The following is a 22,871-nucleotide window of genomic DNA, read 5'->3' on the forward strand; positions in this document are numbered from 1 at the left end:
ACAAATACAAAAACAGATATTCTTTGAATATACTGAATCATGTTACTCACACTCACAAGGGTATATACATAAAAAAGCAACAAAAATACGTTGTACAAAACTAGAATGAAATCATTTAATTGAAAAAAAAAACAACCAACCAACCCTTCCCCTATCCACCAAAACAACTCTGACATCTATCCTACATAATTATTCTACCAATATCTTTCATACAATTTATAACTATCCTTCTTCAAATCATATCCCCATCCCCACCAACCCCGATTCACCAAAACCTACCCCACACCCACACCCACAACCACTAACCCACATACACCCACACATACACACCAAACACCAACACACATACTAGTACACACATACAGCCCCACACAAACACACCCGAAGCGATACCACCTTCCTTCCTAATGAACGACTTCCAAATGTTGATTGATACGAAGAACATACAAGCTTGTAATGGACCGTATGCAGAAAAGCATCATCCGCCCGCACCCAAGCACCGCTCCAAATTCACATTCAAATCCATCAAACAAAACTCATCAAAATCCTAACTGCTGATAAAATCCTATAACCTTTATGCCAACAAAAACTTACCCCTCCCCGCGCGCGGCCAATAACACATTATACACTGTATTGCCTTCACCACTGAAAACTACACTGTACTAAAAAGAAAAGAAAAAAAATTAAGCTCTTGTTTCAGAAACACAGGCACGCACTTCAACTTGTACACACACACACACACACAAGCACACCCTCACATACCCACAAACACACACACACACACACACAAGCACACCCTCACATACCCCCCCCCCCCACACACACACATACGACCCTCTTTCCTCCAATAAGTATCAAATTCATCGCGCCTTTTTCTACTGGAAGCTGCTTTTACTCCTGTAACTATATACGTTGCGCAAATCAAATTTCCACAATTCAAAATTCTCTTTATTTCAAAGTTCGTTGAAAAAACTCAAAGAAATAAAATTATCTTCATAGTTTTTCGTTTGACATCGTATAAGATATGGTGCTTTACTAATTGAGTGGTCTTCAACAACAGTATTATAATAATGGAGGAGCAGCCAGATCTTTAGTGGTGTGTGTGCTTTTGTGTGTGTGGGAGGGTAAGAGTCAAGGGTTCGCGAGATATCCCCCCCCAAAAAAAAAAAAAAAAAAAAAAAAAACTCCGGGTATAACCTTCTTAGAGTCATGTGTTTAGTTGTAAGTTTTATACAAGAGCCAAAAGTGTTCCGCTGCCCCTCTTGCGACGAATATGTTAAATAGTACCAATTAAGTAACAAATCAAAACGCATTTCAATCATTGAGCCATTCAAATTAATCTTTATCACAGAATGAAAGATGTGCCATTGTATTTCTGATTAACGACGGCATTACTGTCCACAGTATATTATATACAGCTGTAATAAATGTGTTTAACTTGTTGACAGCTTAGCATATGCTATGAAAAAAGAATACCTCGTTTTTCCCCTATCACGAAAAAAGAGCCAGAGCCCATGATAAGAGACTCATCAGACAAGTAAGCGCCACGTCACTGGCTTGAAATTTCATCGACGTCCCTTTACCCGTTGTTGGTTGGGGTGACGAAGTCCCGGCCCCAGCAATGAAGCCGTTGTTCGCGATGATCTCGGAGAGCACTGTGGTTGACTTCTTAGCCTCTCGTGGTCGTTCAGGGTCGGTGAAGTCCACGTAGTGGAGACCGAAACGCTCGGTGTAGCCGGCTCCCCACTCGAAGTTGTCAAGAAGAGACCATGCCGTGTATCCTTTCACATCAACACCATCCAGTGTAATAGCTGCGGACAACGATGATGGAACGGTGCAATGTTTAGTAGTATTTGATATTGGTAAGATTAAGAGAGGAAAAGTAGCCCGAAATTAGATTGAAGCTTTCTTTAACATTGCTGTATTGATCTCCAAGAATAATTTACTTAGAATTTAGTCAAATCTAGATGAGAGAAATGGTTCGACTTTTACAAGAGTAGGCCTACACCATCATAGTGTTTTGCTTTTGCCTTTGCTTACAAAGAAATAAAAGTAATGTTCGGCTCCCTTCGCGTGTTAGTTACCTGATCACTCTCGTAACCAAACCTTTCCCTATTATCATTTTCTTCTTTTATTCCCAGCACTAATATTCAGTATTTACCTTTGAGGACTTCGTTGATGTATGCGCGGTAAAAGTCTTGCCGGATGACGTCATCTATTTCGTAGACATCCTTGGTGGAGACGCCATTCTCCGTCACGTAAATCGGCACGTTGTACTCGTTGTAGATCCAGTTGACGATACGGCGAATGCCCCACGGGACGATCTTGAGCCAGCTAGTGCCGGATCCCGGCCAGCTGGGGTCTTGCCACAAGGCGATGTCGGAGTCCGTCGAGTAGCTTGGGTCCTCGTCAAGGTTCTCCGGCACTGCGGCGTAGAAATTGGTGGTGTAGGTGTTCAGACCAAAGAAGTCTCCGGTGCCCCTGATGTAGGCCTTCTCAGCTTCGGTGAATTCAGGCAGTCGAGATTGGGTGAAGCCCTGGGCGGCACTCTTTCTAGCCACTTTGGTCTTCATGATCTCAGGGTAGTCTCCGTTGATGAAGATGGGATGAGCGAACCATCCGATGTGGAAGTTGAGGGCGCGGTCAGAGGCTTCGAGGCTCGTCTGGTTGGTCCTGTCGTACGGTTCAGCCCAGTCGAAGTTCAGGGAGATCCCAACTTTGCCATTCTGAATTATAGTATGATTGAAATTAGACACGTAAATGACAGTGTTAAGCTGTATATCGTGAGCTTTGTTTTGATTTTTTTAGGGGGGGGGGGGGCAGGCTAAGAGTAAATTGCATGGTGTAATTTCTTGCAGACTATCTATGCCAATCCATAGGGAAGAGGACCATTAAGTTAGGGTATTACACTATAATATACTAGTACTAGAAACTGAGCACTAGGGAACAGTATGCAGGCACTGATAAATGGACACAGAGAGTATACATGGCGAACTGTTGTGTGCTCTGTCTCGGATACGTTCGCCAAAATGATATAGTAGCAACCGTTTGTAATAGGTGTATTGTTACAGTTGGCTCCGATAGTACTCGTATTTTTCAGGTAAAGAGGTGATCCTCTCTCTTGCAATAACCATCACAATAATTTGGGTAAAAATAAAACAAAATAATCTCATAACAGAGCCTAGGATAAATTGTCTAGGAATTTTATGCTCTCCTGATATAATGTAGTAACTCAAATTATCAAGTTACGTGATTATAAATGCAACTGTGCTTACCTGGCGTGCCTTGTACCTGTCGTCGTAGCGGTGATACGCGGCTGCGTGAGATCTGATTATGTTGTGAGTGACCCTGTACGGGGCAGAGCCAATCTCGGCCAGCCCTGGGGCGTAGACGCCCGTACCGTAGCCGAAGACGGACACGATCCATGGTTCGTTGAATGTGATCCAGAAGGAGACTCGATCTCCGAATCGCTGGAAGCACAGTTCGGCGTAGTCGGCGAAGTAGTCGATGATGTCCTCGCTGTCCCACCCGCCTTTGTCTTGTAGGGCCTGGGGTAGATCCCAGTGGTAGAGCGTCACCATCGGCGAGATTCCGTTCAACAGCATTTCATCGATGAGGTTGTTGTAGAAGGCGACTCCAGCTTCGTTGATGTTGTTGATGGTGCCGTCCGGTAGGACGCGAGACCAGGCGATGGAGAAACGGTAGTATTTGAGACCCATGGCTTTCATCACAGCAATATCCGTTTCGTACCTGCAATGAACCGACCGACAGTTTCTTCTCATGAGTGAAATATAAAGGTATTCTTAACTTAATCATCCGCCATGCTTTGGGTAACAAAGACAATGGATATCTCCATCTCCCCCCCCCCCTCTCTCTCTCTCTCTCTCTTTATACAAGATAGTGTGTATATACGCCTGTATGTGTGTGCCCACGTAGTATTCTGGTGATGGTAATGCTCATAAACTTAATGCACGCGCTGAATGCTAGCGCTGTCCAATGAGAGAGCTTACTCTTGAGATTGCACGGTTTCAAGCTGACCAGCACTGACATCGATGTATATTTTACTGGTTCCTGACCGGATTAAACAACAAATTGTCAAGATATTTACAAAGATACAAAAATTAAGAGATGGTCTGCCAAATAATGCATTTTCATTGAGACGCAAGGTGAATTTAGTATTCTTTTGACGTATTGAACGTGAACTACACGAATTGCTTTTTTCATCATTTTTCAAGCTCAATTTACGCTATGATATTTTTCATTTACAATAATTTGAGTAACATGTGACGATAGCTTAGGCCCTACATATTTTCCTTGAATTTGATACCAAATTTGTGAATATAAGGTGGATTTTTTTGTTGCCGAAAACCGCAGCTCATATATGCAAGCCTCGAGCGGGCTTGCATACGAGTTGAATAAATACGAGCGAATTATCGGGTGCTGCGGACTGACTGTCTCATGTGGATGTTAAGCTATCAAACAAGATTAAATGAATAAGATAAGAAAAGAAAGTACATGGTGACTGTACTTGTTGAAGCTGTCACAAGCGATATCCCCATTTTGGTTGTAGGCAACGTGGCCCCCTTCGTGGGTGAAATTGTCCCAAATGCTCTCTCCCTTTCCGTCTGCGTTCCAAGCTCCTTCGATCTGGTAGGCAGAAGTAGCCGAACTCCAGATGAAGCCATCGGGAAACGTTCCGTAAATAAAGGCGTCCCGTTCCGGATCGTTCCAGTAATCGGGGTACACGAACTCGGGATCTGCTGCTGAAACAGCAACCATAAGACCAAGAAGTCCCACTGCCAGTAGCAACCGGATTGTTGCCATCGTGCTATTATCCTATGCTGCTTTCTGTGGTTTTAATGAGGAAAATGAGGCGTAAAGCTTACAATCAAGCCTTTTGCTTCAGCACTCAACTTTTCAGCAAGAGGTGGCTAGTGGACTGGAAGCTGAATCCAGTCGGAAGTGTATCCTAAAGCTGGTATCTCACTGAGCAGCGAACGTTTGCGAACTAGCGAATTTGAGATTCGCCAACTTTTCTGACGAATGTTTGCAAAAAATCAAGCTTCGCTTCTGCCGTTAGCGACAGTTAGCGACTTTTAGCTATGCTTAGCGACAATTAGCAACATTTGAGCGAATGTTTGTGAAAGTGTTTGCGAAAAACAGGCGGCGACTATTGGCGACTGTTAGCAAATGTTAGCGACAGTTTTGCAATTAATATTAGCAACTGTTTGCAAATCCCTTGCGACAATTTGCGAATGTTTTGGGACCTGGAAAAGTACCAGGCGATTATGTATAGTCAGACCCATGAAACGAACGTAAAACCCTCCACTGCATTCAGATCTCTTGTGACCAACGTTAAAGATGGATTTCCGGAATATAGAAATGAATTTTTGCCAAGAAGAGGTTCAACGTGCTGCTATCCTTGAAGAACTGCTTTGTCTGCACGGCTGCTGCTACAGTTATCGTGCGGATTAAGAGAAAGAAGATGAAGAAAAACAAAAAAAGGAAGAAGAATAGAAAGACTGTTTGTGTCAGAGAGTAGTTGTTGCAGAGGACAGACTTTGGTCAATATGAAAAGCTTTTGCAGCAATTGGAAATGTCAAGAGCTTCAAGAACTTTCTTAGAGCTTTTATACAGGAACCATATAGGTTACTTGTTCGCTAGCAATGTTGAATCAGATAGAAATGTAAGCGACACCGTATTACGACCGTTTGCGAATTCTTACGAGTGTTTTGTGAACGTTTGCAACTGTTAGCGAAAATACAAATTCGCAAAGAAATTTTGAACATGTTCAATATTTAATTGCGACCAGAAAAACCGCTTGCGATAATAAAAACCGTTTGCGAACTTTCTTGTAACTTTTAACGAACCTTTTGCAACCCTTTACGAGCCCTGGCGAAATCCCCAATTCGCCACGTTCGGAAACGTTCGCCGCCCAGCAAGTGAGATACCCCCTTAAAGGGGCATTCCAAACGATTTTCATAATTTCACATCATGTGGTAGATAAATCGACAACTCCATGTATAGATTTGTGGAATTTATTGTGGTTCTTGAGCAGAGAAACAATGGTTTGAAAAACCTCAAGCAAATTACACTGAACAAGGATGATGACATAGGAGGTTCACATATTTCAGAAATGTAGCTGTGTGATTTTCCATTACAATACCGCTTGCTTGCGAATTCACCTGTGTATAATCTATGCATGCCTTCTTCTTTTGTTCTGCTTCCTTGAGACCCAACTCATGCATTCTTACGGTGACTCTGCCATGTCATCATCCTTGTTCATTGCAATTAATTTTGTTCTAAATTTTGAAAATATTCTTATTCTTCATCCCAATTATTACAAATTCTGAAACGCTTTCCTTAGTATCACTAATGTATAGTTGTTCAAATGTAGAAATCTGAAAATCATCCGGAGGTCTCCTTTAAGGATACAAAGATTGCAGTGATCATCACTGCGCTTTCGAGTATAATTAGTAACCTCCTGATGCATGTACACATTGAATAGTCAAGGCGCTAATTCCTGTTACGTTCAACCCACCCCACAGAAAAGGTTTGACCACACGGGGTGGTAGATGGGACCTCCATGAACACCCCCAGGTAGCATGTGATTCCAAAATTGTGGTATCAATGACATTTTACAGGTCACTTTTCATCATTATTAATGTGTTGAAACAAACGTAAAAAGGTCTGCGTGCGACAAGACTACTACACGCACCACGGGCACTTGTCTGGCAGGAAGCTCTATGGGACGCACAGTGCCAGTGGCGCGTGTATAGTAGTCTTGACGCAGGCTTTTTTCGACCAAAAAAGGGTTTTGTGCCTGCAAACTAACGGAGCCGTCACACCCTTCCGGGTAAGCTACGCCGGTTTGTAACGAGTAGGGATTTTCCAGCAAGTAGGAGATATTTCTGCGGGCGGACAAGGGTGTTGGCGAGTTCTGTACTTGCGTCTTACCTGCTGGACGCTTGCCACTTACCTGTTACTTGAGTGTATTCCGTGTGACCTGCGTGAAAGCTTCGAAACCGACCCGTTTTCGGTTACGAGCGACATATGGGGACTGCGAAGTACCTGCGTGGGAGTCGCCTGCGAGGTCTGCCACTAAGGGCCTCTTACTTGTGTTCTGCGTGTACCTCTGCGGGCAAACAACCGCGACTCACCCGGAAAAAGTTTTGAGCATGCTCAAGGCCTTGTCAAACCGTGACTGGCGAAGCCTTGCGGGTTGACTTGCGGGGAAAAAAATAGCTACCCGGAGCTCCCCGCAGTTGGCCCGCACCTGGCAGTACTTATCTGGTATCTCGCCCGTAGTTGCCCGGAGGTGCGGGCGCTAATCCGATACATTTACCCGCAGCCAAGTTTTGAGCATGACCAAAACATTTTCCGAGTGAGTCGCGGAGATTGCCTGCAGAGGTCCACGCAGAACACCAGTAGGAGGCCCGTAGCTGCCGCCAGTCGCAAGCAGTTGATCCGCTTGAAGTACGTAAGTTGCCCGTGAATCTATGCAAATCGAATTCATTGAGAAGGATTCCTTCACTAGTAGAGCGGTTAAGCCTTCAAAATCATGAGAATTGTGCAAAATTTGACTAAAGCATGAAACTTTCACCAGTGTTAGTACATACCATGAGATTCATTTTAAGATCGGGAGGTAAGTCTGATTTGACCTCTGATGACCTCCAGAGGTCAATGAACTTCAAATATCAGAATATTGATGTTTGAAGGCATTTGTGAAAGATAGGTCTAGACGTTGGTTACGCTGCACTAAATATGCATTTGTACTACAATTCTTCTCGGATTCCACAGGGCATTGACAGGTTTCTACCTTTGACCTCTGATGACCTTTAGAGGTCAATGACCTCAAAATACCATAATATTGATCTGTGATGTTATTAGTTAATGATAAACATGGTTAAGATGTACAAAACAAGCATATCATCATTTCTCCCTACTAACTAAATCCCTCCATTTCCCATAGAATAAGACGGTATATGAAATGGTCTCAAAAGCCGTAAAGACGTTCCTAAGTGATGAGTGCAATGCTAAACTAACTTGTGAGGAAAGAAACTTGTTTGTGAAGAAGTTTTTTGTTTCAGACCTACAGGAAGGCAGGTCGTTGGAATAAATATGCCGTTAGTAGCATTGGTGTTATCCATGTAAATGTTATCATTTGAAACGCATTTTGCATTTGGTGTTGTGGAACAATATTTAGTTTCTTCTACTTTTGGTATTTTGGTGATGATTGGTGTCTATGTGAGTACCTAACCCCCGACCAGTACAGAGAGAAGCTGACAGACCAATCCAATATCTATCCGCCTCTGTACAATAATTGGTCGCCGGCTTGGAGAAAGTAGTAAGGAGTTTTAGGGAACTTACACAATAATGACGTTGTCTTCATATATTCCAAAGAGCACAGGCAGGTTTCCACCTTTGACCTCTGATGACCTCGACAGTTAAAATGACCTCAAATTATCAGAATATTGATGTTTGACATCATGATTAATGGTAAACATGATGATGTTTTATAGAGAGCATTGGATGGTCCTATTCATTAATCTGGTCTGGTGCATACTGAAAACGGAAAAAGCATAATTAAAAAATCGACCATTGACCCTTGCTAAAAACGCTGCCCCAGAGCCCTACCCCACCCCCACACTTAGAAAACACACACACACACACACAATTCCGCCGCCCCAGTTAAGGTGTACTCTTTAGGAAAACTGAACATGAAATTGTAAAGTGCACATCACCATGTCCCCGGTGAAGAAATATTAATTACACTGTATAATGCTCTCGCAGATCTGTCAAACCTGTACCGCCCCACCCTGGCAAAAGGCAGCAAGTGACAAATGCGATCTATTTCTTATAAATGAACAAAATAATATTGCGCTGGCGATTCCAATGACATATCTCACAGGATTGATTTCTAAGCCATATTTTTTTTCCAGGAAAATATCAATAAATCGGATCTGAGCAATTTGTCGAACCCTCCCCCCCCCCCCGCTAAAGTAGGACAGTACGTGTATATTATATATATATATATATATATATATATATATATATAGAGAGAGAGAGAGAGAGAGAGAGAGAGAGAGAGAGATAGATAAGAGAGTAATCATTTAAGAGGAATTACTTTAATTTACGTTTGAAGACATTTCAAGAGATGTAGTTTGATTTGTTAAGGGACAAATCATTCTAATGTTTGCAGTCTTGTAAACATACTTGTATCTTTAGCGAAAACTGTTCGAGTACGTGGACGGTGATAAGTAGGCCCCTATGAATCACTCTGTAGAGTAAATTATATATGAACAAAATGGTTTCTTTTGAACATGTGTTGTATTGAAAAGTTCTTGGTAATTCTTTTTCAGGCAAAATGTGTAAATTACATGAAAATTCCGATTTAAAAGCATGTGTTGGGAAATGTAAACAGTATGTGCGAATGCTTCTATGTTTCCTGCTAAACTTATTTGTTAGTGGGGAAACGAAAAGAAAAGAAAAGAGAAGTCTCGCTCTACCACGTCTACATACCACAACGCCTACGGATATCTTTGTTTCACATTGTTAGTGGGGAAAAGAAAAGAAAAGAGAAGTCTCGCTTCATGAGAGATGTTCAGATCCCGCTCTACACCACAACACCTACAAATGTCTAGGCTGAAGGTGGGTTTGATTGTCTTATAGGGCCTATAGAGCACCAACAGTAAGTGCAGATCGTGTTCTGCGTAACTCATGGGCTGTACGACTCGGGTTGTTTGACTTGTGACGTACACCTGATGAGGTTGGCCTGTTGTTTTCTAGTTAGCATCTGTCACCCTTTCATCCAGTTCAAGGGACTTAGTTTGCCATATGCCTGTTCACAAACTATTAAGCATCAACCCAAAATATGGTACTCCTCTCCCCACCTTCCATGTTTAAGCGTACAAATTTTGTCCAGTGCAAATTGGATAATGTTGCACATAATTTCATGCAAGCTAGTCTGCATAACTAACCCAAACATAAATACTATATTTGAGGTCACTGCCATCACTGATGAAGACACGTAAGCTTCATTTCTGAAGAAATGACCGCTCACATTCCTGAGACCTGTTACTATGAACCAATGCTTCGTGGAATATGCATACATATACTTTGATTATAACGTCAAGGCGTGATTAGTACATGATTAAACATTCAGGATTAAACCAATGAAGCCAAACATCAATATTTGCAACCCTACACAAATTTTGATATTCTAAAAGTCTGACCTCACATTGTCCTTGGAGGTCAAAGTTGGATATACATAGGGTACCGTAATGACCAATGTTCTGTGGGATGAGAAGACACTTCTTGTAGCATGAATGCTAATAGCATGATGCATAATTGGACACCAGGTATACAGTTAACCATTGAATATACATCAAATATCAATATTTTGATATTTTGAGGTCATTGACCTGTCACAGTCCTCAGCGGTCAAAGGCAGAGACGTGCAAATAATTTCCCTTGATCTGAGGAATAGGAAAACGATTCAGTTGTGACACAAATGAATGTTTAGGACATCGTTATCATGTTTATCATCAACCAATTGCACCAAATATCAAAATTCTGATAATTTGAGGTCATTGACCTCTGGAGGTCATTAGAGGTCAAAGCTAAAAACCTGTCAAGGATCTGCGGAACATTGAGGCAATTCCACTGTTTAAAAAAAATGGTTTTAGTTCATCATTGCCGTGTTTATCATTAATCAATGACAAAATATAAATATTCTGATATTTTGAGGTCATTGACCTCTGCAGGTCATCAGAGGTCAAAGGTAAACCTGTCAGGGTTCTATGGAACATGAAGACAATTCCACTGTAAGAAAAATGAGTCTTTAGTACATCGTTACCATATTTAACATTAATCAATGACGCAAAATATCAATTTTTATCAAATTTTGAGGTCATTGACCTTTGGAGGTCATCAGAGGTCAATTTAGACTTACCTCCCGATCTTAAAATGAATCTTATAACATGTACTAACACTGGTGAAAGTTTCATGCTTTAGTCAAATTTTGCACAATTCTTCGGCTTATCTGCTCTAGTACACCAAGTTGTCAGCCCTCATTCGCCACCCATGCGCCTCACACCCAGGTCACATGGCATGCACTTAAGACGAACGTGAGTCCGCCCGCAAAATTTGTCATGCGTGCAGGAAAATCCCCACACGTAACAAGCCCGTGTAGCTTGCCCGGAAAGGTGACAGGGCCTTAACTTGACTGCGGGTAAATGGGACTTGCGTGCGCAACTCCGGTTAACTATACGGGCGAGATTCATACTAGGTACTGTCAGGTGCGGGTTATCTGCGGGCACCTTTCCTCTGCTCTTTTCCACGTTGTTTCGAATAACCATCTCTCTGTAAATACTCAAAAAAGAGCTAACATTAATATCATTGGCTTAGTTGCTCTCTGTATTCACATATATTTTTAAGGGAAATTTGTGTCCATACATTGCTAAAAACTACATTTGCGTGTACTTTGAAGTCAAATTCGTACCGAAAGTACGACGGATGCAACTTTTTCATGCATTTTACTATTCGAAAATGATATCTTCCTTCCAATGGCCGTTTACTCAAAATGTGTTTTTATATGCCTTTGTTTACAAATTTTACTGTAACTTGAAAATGCTTCAATATTTTCTTCCCAGGTAAACTTATGCAGAAGGACATGCTTATCGAGCTTTCTGATATTATGGGCTTTAGTTTTTAAGTTATTAACAGCTGAATCCTGATTGGATGATACTGGTTGCCATGGCAACAGGAGAATTCTTTTTAAACAATAATCAATAAAAATGTCTGCTTTTTTTCATTGCATCTATCTAAAAATATGAACAAAAATACCAAAGTTTCCAGCAGTAGGCATTTTAGGGTTACCAATCACCTGTAGGCATCTGGTTACCATGATAACCATGCTCAATATTACCTTACAATGTATCCCACTGTATTGCTGACATCCCTAGCAACATGTACATATATGGTTTAATGGAGTTTTGATGAATTCTTCATGAAGTAAATGCAAAAAAAAAAAAAAATTATTTTGTCATTTCATAGCGACAAGTGTTACCCTAGTCTAGTTTCTAGCCGTTTTTATTTCGTCTTTATTATTTCTCTCTTGCAGCTTGTGTATGTGCAGAAGCCCGCTGGCCCATAACCAGTGACTGCAACGCCGGAGGGAAAAAAAAAAACGGTTCGGGCGTCTCTATCACTAGGTATGCGCCCTTACTCAGCTTGCTGCAACTCGGAATTCACACTGATATTCACAATGACATTCACGTTATTCACAATGATAACGGACAATAACAATTGCACTATCCACCCCACATTCCACACATTGTGAAGGCTACTGGTTCTATGGCAAGCCGAATTGTGGCTAGTTTCGGTATTTCTGAGAGTGCAAAATGATTACATTTTGAAAATTGCCAGGGTTGGCAAAAATGGTCCTAAAATCATAACGCATTAACCAAAATTAAAGAATTTGGTGTCATTCTATTGGAAAAACAATGGCCTTTCCAACAGTATGCTAAATAAATCTGCCATGCGCACGGAAGTGCGCTAACAACAATCTGCCATGCGCATGACGATATTTGCATAGTGTGAGTCGTGTATCTTCAGCTGCTAAGCCCCTGGGCAGTCGCATCTTTTAGTAGTGTGTATAACGAGAGTAAAGAAGAGGCGGCAGACGTTGCTTTTGAATCCTCACTATCTAATTTTACTTCGAGCTTTCGGGCTTTCTGCCCTTTGTCAAGACTGAGGACAAATCGGACAAAATACAGAACATGGATATCATATACAAAAAAAAATAATGATGATTAAGACAATAGTGAAAATAACGACAGTGATAGAGGCAGAAACGGCAGAGAATAAATACACAAATGGGAGTGTTTAATATGCATCAATCTTACATAATATAACATGCATATACAATCACAAACAAGCATACATATATTATAAGCACTTACAAATACGTATGACTAAACATCTGCGCACACACATGTACATATATAGATACGGATATGTACGCACAAACACATTTGTGAATCTCCTCGCATATGTCAAAGCAGGCAAGCATAACGGCAATTAATAAAATCAAGGAGTGTATGTATAAATAAACGGAACATACGCACACAAAAAAAGAACGCTACTTATGTGCTCTGTTCTTTTTATGTATGTATATGATATATATATATATATATATATATATATTTTTTCCATCGGGATTCGAACCCGAGACCTCCGGATTGCTAGACCGGTGGTCTACCGACTGAGCTGAAAGCCCTAGATCGGTGTTCGTCCCAAACTTTCAACTCTCTGTATGTGTGCCACACACACACACACACACACACACATTAACCCAAAGGACGTAAATCAAATTTGGAATAAATGCGAGGGATCGCCGAAGCGATGCAGCTCTTTGTAATATTGAAACAAGAAAGGGGAAATTCACCAGAAACAAATAATAAATAGTGAAAACTTTGCTCAAAGTTTTCACTATTTATTATTTGTTTCTGATCAGTTTTCCCTTTCTTGTTTCAATATATATATATATATATATATATATATATATATATATATATTTCTTTTATATAGTGCATGAGGCTGAATGCACTGTAACAATATAAGCACCGAATGATTCTGACTTTGCCCCGAAGGTCAGTTATACATAACTGCCTGAGAGCAAATTCAGAATTTGGAGGTGATTGGTACTTAATTGTTATAGTGCAATAAGAAGTCATGCACTATGTGTTATATAAAATAGTATAGGTATACCCACGGCAGATAAATGGAAAAAAATACGAAAGCCTTGATCACTAGTTTACCAGTTTCTTTTAACTTTAGGAGACAAAATCCTGAAGATCTAGATTCAACTCGAGTCTATATCTATATCTAGATTTAACAGTGCAAGTAACAGTAGGTTAGGACTAACGTTAGATCTACGAGCGACAGAGCTAGTTAACACTTCGGTATAGTGGAAGTAGTGGATCTAACAAAAGTTAGACGCCCTACTTACTGCACTGGGTCCAGGACCAGGAATAGTATCTAGATGGTGTATTGTAGGATCACTGGTCTCGGTGCAATCGGATTTAAACACAAGCTCGTGCCAGGCATTGAAGGCGATGACTTTCACTTTGTGTAGCAAGTCACCATCATTGAAGTCACCATCGCTGCAAATGTAGATGCCAAGAGTGTCTTGAAAATGTCGTTGTAAAAGTCCGTAGCGTATAGATATAGCGTGATCAAAGAGCGCTCAGCGTATTATACCGTACTAGTACATAATACGCTGCCCATTTCCACGGCGCACTTCGGCGTAGAATATACGGAGAATTGATATTCACAGTGACATTCATATTATTCACAATGATAACGGATAATGACAATCACACCGTCCCCGCCCCCCCCCCCCTCCCCCATATTCCACACATTGTGAACGCTCCTGGTTCTATGGCAAGCTGAATTCTTGCTGGTTTCGGTATCTCTGAGAGTGCAAACTGATAACATTTTGAAATTGCAAGGGTTGACAAAAATGGTCCTAAAATCATAACGCATCAACCCAAATTAAAGAACTTGGTGTCATTCTATTGAAAAAGAAATGGCCTTTCCAATAGTATGCAAAATAATGACACATTTGCAACAATATTGCTGAAATTAAAGATCTTAGGTGTATCGTTCTTTCTGGGCCACTATGGTTCAGTTTCTGTCAGCTTCCATGTACCTACCGCTGAAAGTCTAGTCCCACACAGCTGAGTTGCTGGCATGGCCAGCGAGAATAGAGGATAATATCGAGCAAAGCATATCGCGGTTGTGGCGCAATCGCGTAGATTAGATGCGGAATTCAGGCACTCGATGATTGAAGTTATATAGGGAGCAAAAACCGATAGTCATATCGATAGTGGGTTATTTTTGCAATCGTTACATTTTGCGTGAACTATAACTTTTGTCATGCACTGCCGCCGCTGCCGGCATGTATCATAAGTATATATATATATATATGTATATATATATAATAGTAATAATAATAATAATAATAGTGGCTACTTGTATAGCGCGCAGGTCCACTTTTCAGTGCTCATGGCGCTTCAAAAATGAAAAGATATTTACATGCATATACATACTAATATTCAAACATTTCAACAAAAGAAAATGGTAAACAAAAACAAATGTATACCAAATAAAGAATACAACAAAAGATTAAGAATACAATATTGATCCAACACTAATGACATACAGCAATTACAGTCCTCAGTATGAAAGGAACAGATAAGTATTAAGTTTGGATTTGAATGACTCTGTAGATGACAGTTCCCTTAACTGAAGAGGCAACTGATTCCACAATTCTGGTCCCATAACGGAAAAAGCACGATCACCATACCCATGTTTTACTCTAGGTGTTTGATGTATCTGATGATGAACGTAGCCTTCGTGTCGGATTGTATTTTTGAACAGAATTCCTTATGTATAGGGGGGGGGGGAGAATGAACTGAATGATGTACTAATAACAGAATCTTGAAAATAATCCTTTTTTCTACAGGTAACCAATATACAGATATAAGGAACGGAGAACTGGTGATATGGAATCAAACTTATTAGTAAAAGTTAACAAACGGGCAGCAGAATTTTGCAACCGTTGAAGTTTCTTTGGAAGATTACACAACAATGAATTCGAAAAATCCAACCGCGAAGAAATCAAAGCATGAATAAGTATCTCAGCTGCAGATTTAGACAAATATTTCCTTATGAAACCTAAATTACGCAACTGATATCGAACATTCCGCTGAATATGAGTTACATGACTTCGAAATGACATTTCCTGATCAAATATGACACCTAAATCACGGGCAGTTTTCGACGGAGTAATGCAAGTGATACCGATGTTGACATGACATGATTGATAATCAAGTTTGCTTAACATGCTTTGAACCCAATAACAGAACCTTGAGGTACACCAAACTTTGTCATAGTTTTACAAGAGGTTAAGAATCACCAATTTTGACATAATGAGATCGATCACATAAGTAGGATATAAACCAATCAAGAACAGTTCCTTTGATGCCCAAATATCTCAATCTTTGAATCAGAATAGCATGATCGACTGTGTCAAAAGCTGAGCTCATATCAAGCATGATAAGAGCAGTGATGTTGCCACTATCTAAATCTCTGAACACAATATCTGATAAGTTGACTAACAGTGTTTCTACACTATGACCAGGCTTGTACGCAGATTGAAGTGAATCAAACAATTCATTATCTTGCAGATATTATGTTGCCAGTTGCGAGAAAACAACCTTCTCAAGCAATTTACTCAAATAGAGTAAATTTGAAATTGGACGGTAATTTTTTAGACACTCCTGATGTAAGCCTGCTTTTTTCAAAGTTAGATGAATAACTGCGTTTTTACACACCTGTGGAACTACACCTAATCTCAGGCTAGCATTTATGATTCTTGTGATAACGGGTGCTAAAACTCTGCCACACTTCTTAACCAAATCTGTAGGGATTGGATCAAGTTCACATGATTTGTTAGGTGAGTTCTTAATTAGCTTTTCTATCTCATTAACAGTGACAGACTGAAACTCACTCAATTCTGACTTGACTTCACATACAATGTCTTTTGGCTGTTCACAACGAGTTGGGAAACTCTGTTGGATTGCCACCATTTTGTCATATTGATTAAAACAATTTGCTAACTCAACTTGATCACCATGAGTGAGGTGTTCTGGTAAAGGAGATCGCTGTTTTCGGTAAAGTAAAGCATTAGCAACTTTGTACAACTTTTGTATTTTTCCCACAATCCGTAACCTTTTTTTGAATGATATTGTAACTTAGCATCCTTAATCAAGGCATTTACACATCGCCTTTGTGCATGATACATCTGCTTGTGAATCTCCAGTTTTGTGGACCTTGACTTTCTTTCTAATTGTCTGCGAAGAAGTTTTGCTTGAGCTATTTCTTGGGTATACCATTCAGTATTAGGGTGTATTGTGACCTTGATTCGTTTCTCAGGTGCCAACTTATCAAGGGTAGCAGTGAGTAAGGTGTCATACAAATTCACTTCATCATCAACATTATTAACATGAGATTCAGCTGATACAAGAGACTTAACATGAGTATCAGCAACAAACTCTTGTGGGTTTACAGATTTCAAATTCCGTGTTACAACAATTTTTTTTTAATACAACGTTTAGGAAGGTTCAATTCACACATTATTGCTGAATGATCTGATATACCTTCCACAACACCAGTATTACAAAGTTATATATATATATATATATATATATATATATATAACGAGAGTAAGGAGGCGGTAAACGTTGCTTAATTGAATCCTCATAAGTGATTTTACTTCAAGCTTTCGGGCTTTCTGCCCTTTGTCAAGACTGAGGACAAATCGGACAAAATACAAAACATGGATATCATATACAAAAGATAATGATGATCAAAACAATAGCGAAAATAATAACGACAGTGAAAGAGGCAGAGACGACAGAGAATAATATATATATATATATATATACATATATAATATATATATATATATATATATATATATATATATATATATATATATATATTAATCATAAGAAGAAAGAGTCTCAAGTACGCCATGCATATCCAACGAGATGTTTTTTATTACAAAATTTTCGGTCTGCCTCAGACCTTCGTCAGTGTAAAGACAATGACGAAGGTCTGAGGCAGACCGAAAACTCTTTAGACTCTTTCTTCTTATAATTAATATATATATATATATATATATATATATATATATATATATATATTATTATTATTATTATTATTATTATTATTATTATTATTATTATCATTATTATACAGGGCTCGACACTAACGGTGGCCCGGTGGCCCGGGGCCACCAAAAACGCGCGTTGGACCACCAAAATTTCAGAAAGGAAGATTTTGGTGGCCCAATCGGGCCACCAAAAAGTCGGATAATTGCCTTCACTTTTGTAGATGGACAGCGGTAACAATCGGCTCCGTAAGATGCTAAAATAAATGTCAGATGTTTGCTTTTTATATTGGAAATGAATAACGGTAATATTCGACTCCGTATGATACTAAAATAAGTGTCGGATGTTTGATTTTGCGTTCGGAAATAAATAAGGATAACATTCGGCTCCAGAAGATGATGAAATAAATGTGGAATGTTAGCTTTGACGTTCGGAAATGAATACTAATAATATTCAACTCCGTATGATGAGAAAATAAATGCCGGATGTTTGCTTTTACTTTGGAAAGTAAATAGCAACAACATTCAGCTCCAGAAGATGCTAAAGTAATGGTCAAATGATTCCTTTGACGTTCGGAAATGAATAAACATGATATTCAACTCCACATAGATAGTAAAATAAATACCCAATGTTCACGTTCAGGTGAATGATAAGAATAATGTCTCATGTTTGCTTTTATGTTCCAATGTATATAGCAACAACATTCAGTTCCGGAAGATGCTAAAATAGATGTCGGATATCAATTTTGCTCTGACGTTCGGAAATGATGAAGCGTCCCGGAGCGGACGCGAAACGTCGCTACTCCAAATTACAAGTAAGTCCAGTTGACTAGATTTACCGATATTGTTCATGAGAATTCGATGGATGTGAACATATCTGTATCTGGTCTGTCTTATTTTGAGATATCGATGTGACAAGGACATGTCGATTAGTATAGGGTAACAATAAGATACCTTTGAGAACTTCGTTTGTGTAGGAGCGAACTTATTTGACCCTTTTCCATCGTCAAGGACATCAGTGTCGGTTGTTGCCATGCCATTCTCAGTGACATAGCCGGGGACATTGTACTCCTCGTAAATCCAGGCCAGGAGCCTGCGGATGCCCCAAGGTACGATCCTGAAGCCCTGGTGGGCGGTGCAGAATAAATATAGGGCCAACTCTGGTCCTTGGAAGGGAGAACGTCCTGGTCCAGCCAGTAGCTGACGGGCAAGGAGACATTGAGCTCGGACACGGGAAGGACGAGGCTATTGGTGTAAGTGTTCAGACCGAAGAAGTGGATGATGTATGTTTTTCCTCCTCAGTAAACACGGGCAGTTGGGACTCGTCGAACTGCGATTTGAAGGCGCACTTCTGGCTTCTGGGCCACCTTGTACTTCATGACTTCCGGGTAGTCGCCGTTGAGGAAGATTGGGTGAGCGAACCAGCCTTCACGGAACGTTCCCCGACGGCTTCGTGTGAAGCTCGGCGACGTCTTCTTATCAAATCGAAGGGGCGTGGAACGAGGACGGTAAAGGTGACAGCATTTGGGACACCTTAACCCACGAAGGAGGCAATGTCTACAACAATGACACTGGCAATGTGGCGTGCGATAGCTACCACAAGTGAGTCTTGCTTTTGTTGTTTAGTGTTAATTTTATAAGTTCACGTATAATGCCCTATAATTCTTATCTGACTTCTTATAGGACGGAATTCGTTGCCATCACTATTATTTCTTCGTTTTCTGTGACTATCATTGATTAGTATAATTGCAGTATATTTTTGGCAATATTTGAATTCGTTAGTATTAAGCAGCTAGAACGCCCCTTCGCAGAAACCCGTGCATTGAAAAGATACAAAAGCATGCAAATCTTTGAAAAAAAGGTCATACATTAGAATACGTTTTTTTGGTGGTGGCAGGAAAGAACATGACAGTAATGCAAACATTAAGCTGGTTGGCGCGATGCTCCACTTTTAGAAAAGGAGCAATAACGACTTATAGATAATAGTACGTCATCTCGTCACGTGCATGTAAACCCTCGTAACTTTGATACTGATGTGCACCTAACCTGACGTACAGTCATCATTTAGAATAACCGTGAATTATTTGTCCCGGACATGCACTGAGAGAAGTATAGCCTTAATCAATTCCTCCCCCTTTAAATGCAATTTTGGCCGAAAACTCCTATCAAGGTGTACTTGATTCATGTACCCTGTGTTCTACTACCCGTACTTGCGTCTTATAAAGACATCGAGGTAATTTAATTTTCAGTATCAGGTTAGGAGCTGGAACACTAAAATGTTTTTTTTTTTTCGTTTCAAGGCGAAAACTGTTTTACTATAATTACCCCTCTTCCCCGAAAAAAACCCCAAACATAACAAACATGTCTCTCACTTGGGCGTATAAGGAAGAAGAGACACGTCTCAGCTTGAACAACTGGATGTGAAAATATTATAAATACTGATATTACAGCTTGGACACATGGTATAAACGGCTGCTTTTTTTTCAGAGTTATAGTGTGAGTGTTTGCATTGTGATACTGCAGAAGCAATTAGGCATGCACAAGAGTTGGAGGAATATTATCGATTCTATCCTTTACCCTTCAATCATGTTGTGATTGACGGAGATGAAAAGGGGGTTGAGTGATGGCAAACCTAGTTTTTCTCCACACTAAACCCAAATTCCACTGTCCCTAGAGAGTGATGCACACATGCAGTTCTTACGATACGATACGGTATAGAATATCTGTGATGTTGATAATGTTCTGTTTAGCACTTTACTTTTTTTGATACAACACTGTCACTGAGAAAGTATTGAGGAACAATAGCGAACTGTAGATTTGCGGCGAACGCTAATCACTACACTTTTAGGCTAATAAGGATGTTCTGCGCATGCGCGAGGCAGCTGTTTCCAGCTGCGTCGTCTTAAAGGCCCCCTCACACCTGAGCGAATTGCCTGAAATATGACTTGCGATGGCTGGCGAAAGGCATTTTTGGAAAAATCGTTTTCAATAGTAATTGATAGTAAGTCATATTTACCCTTCGTGTTTGGGTTCGTACACCTTCTGAACTAACAGTTGCGATTATTCAAATTCGCACGGGATTTTTTAACATGTTTAAAATTTCCCGACGAATTGAAAAATCGTCTGTCATTTGCATCTCTTATTTAGTCTGCGATAATCGTTCGTTTATCGTTCGTGTGCTATTGTCACGCATGGTCCCTCATCGCGCTTTTGCCAAGGTGGACCGATCTCGAAAGAACCCTAAACGAAGCAACACGATGACTAAATATGACTTGCGCATAGAAACGAAGATACCGTCGGCTCAATGGAAAAAGGGGTTAGCGCACCTTCGGGCTCAAATTTTCCAAGAAAATAAAAATTTGTCATTCGAAAGCAGATGGCATGAGCTACATTTTCATATCAACAGATATGTCAAATTCGATCTAATTTTGTAAAAAATCCCAAAAGAAAAAGGCGATAACGTGCCGTATGCACGTCTTTGTGGTAGCAAAAAGGGGTTAACGTGAATGCGCTCTTTCGCTTCTCTTGCCTAAAGCATGGTACGAGAAGCATAAAGGGGTTATCGTTCATGCACAACCACATAACGCTTTCTCGTAATTTCGCTTGCAATGCGTCCTGACAAGTGAAAAGGCGTTATCGTCGTTCTAACTGTACTGACGCGCGCGCGCGCGCCGCCTGAGATGAGCTAGCGCATCGGCTGCATGCTCAATATGCCATGTACATCATGTACAGTATGCATAATGGGTACGGTTAGTACGCAGAGTCTACCGGTATTAAAATTGACTTCAATATGATATCATTAATTGCATTGGACTGCTGAATTGAAGGACGTCAACTATCTCATACTCCGTAGATCTACCCGTGATCGACGACGAACGTCAGAGTTCAGACGAATCGGAAAAATGGTAAGGATAAACCTTAGTAGATCTAGATCGATCTAAGGGCCAAATCGTGAAATCAGCCACCACTCACCTCGCTCGTGCGCTCGCTCCGTATACAAAGTCGATGGGAGAGGGTAACGGGCAACAGCACTGACGAAATAAACGGCAGTGAATGGACTGGGGACTTATTTCACGATAATGCCGATCTAATTAAGTTAGACGACTTTATGTTAACACTATTTTAATTGCTGTTGGGTTTTTTTTTTGTAGAATTAGCAGCATGATTCTCATAGGATTACTTACAATTTAGATTTGCTGGACCTCGATCTAGATCTAAGTTAGTAAGTAGTTAGATAGACCTAGACTATAATCTAGTCTGAGACTAAAGTTAGATCTGGTCTATAATTTTAATATTATAGAATATAGATATGTATAGATATGTATAGACCCTAGATCTAGATGTTAGTTTGGGCGCTAATTTGTCCCCGCCGAACGAGTTCGAGCAGGGGACTATGAAACGGGCTCCGTACGTGTGTGTGTCCGTGTGTCCGTGTGTCCGTCCGTCCGTCCGTGTGTCCGTCCGTGTGTGCGTCCGTGTGTGATCAAAATGTTCAAAATGCTACTCCTTCGCCATTTCTAACCCGATTTGATTCTGTTTGCTTTATATGATAGCACTACATGGGAGCTTTGAAACTTCTATACAGAATTTCAATTGTGACCTTTGACCTTGACCTTTGACCTATATTGTACATTTTGCTTCAAAATGCTACTCCTTCGCCATTTCTAACCCGATTTTGATTCCGTTTGCTTTATATGATGGCACTAGGTGAGGGCTTCAAAACTTCTACACAGAATTTTGACCTTTGACTTCTTTGACCTTTGACCTTGATTTTTGACCTTTATTGTACATTTTGCTACAAAATGCTACTCCTTCGCCATTTGTAACTCGATTTCAATTCCGTTTGCTTTAAGTGATGGCACTAGGTGAGGGCTTCAAAACTTCTACACAGAATTTTGACCTTTGACTTCTTTGACCTTTGACCTTGATTTTTGACCTATATTGTACATTGCCTACAAAATGCTACTCCTTCGCCATTTCTAACCCGATTTTGATTCCGTTTGCTTTAAGTGATGGCACTAGGTGAGGGCTTCAAAACTTCTACACAGAATTTTGACCTTTGACTTCTTTGACCTTCGACCTTGATTTTTGACCTATATTGTACATTTTGCTACAAAATGCTACTCCT

General features: G+C 40.3%; 1 pseudogene; it reads right to left on the reverse strand.

Moving 5' to 3' along the window:
- Window positions 1–1,491: 1,491 nt before the first annotated feature.
- Window positions 1,492–20,331, reverse strand: LOC139713109 (cytosolic beta-glucosidase-like; annotated as a pseudogene).
- Between the last annotated feature and the right edge of the window lie 2,540 nt (window positions 20,332–22,871).

Source organism: Diadema antillarum, unplaced genomic scaffold (assembly GCF_040938485.1).
Source record: "Diadema antillarum isolate AM-2024a unplaced genomic scaffold, OU_Dant_1.0 seq00001905_RagTag, whole genome shotgun sequence".
NCBI classification, from domain to species: Eukaryota; Metazoa; Echinodermata; class Echinoidea; order Diadematoida; family Diadematidae; genus Diadema; species Diadema antillarum.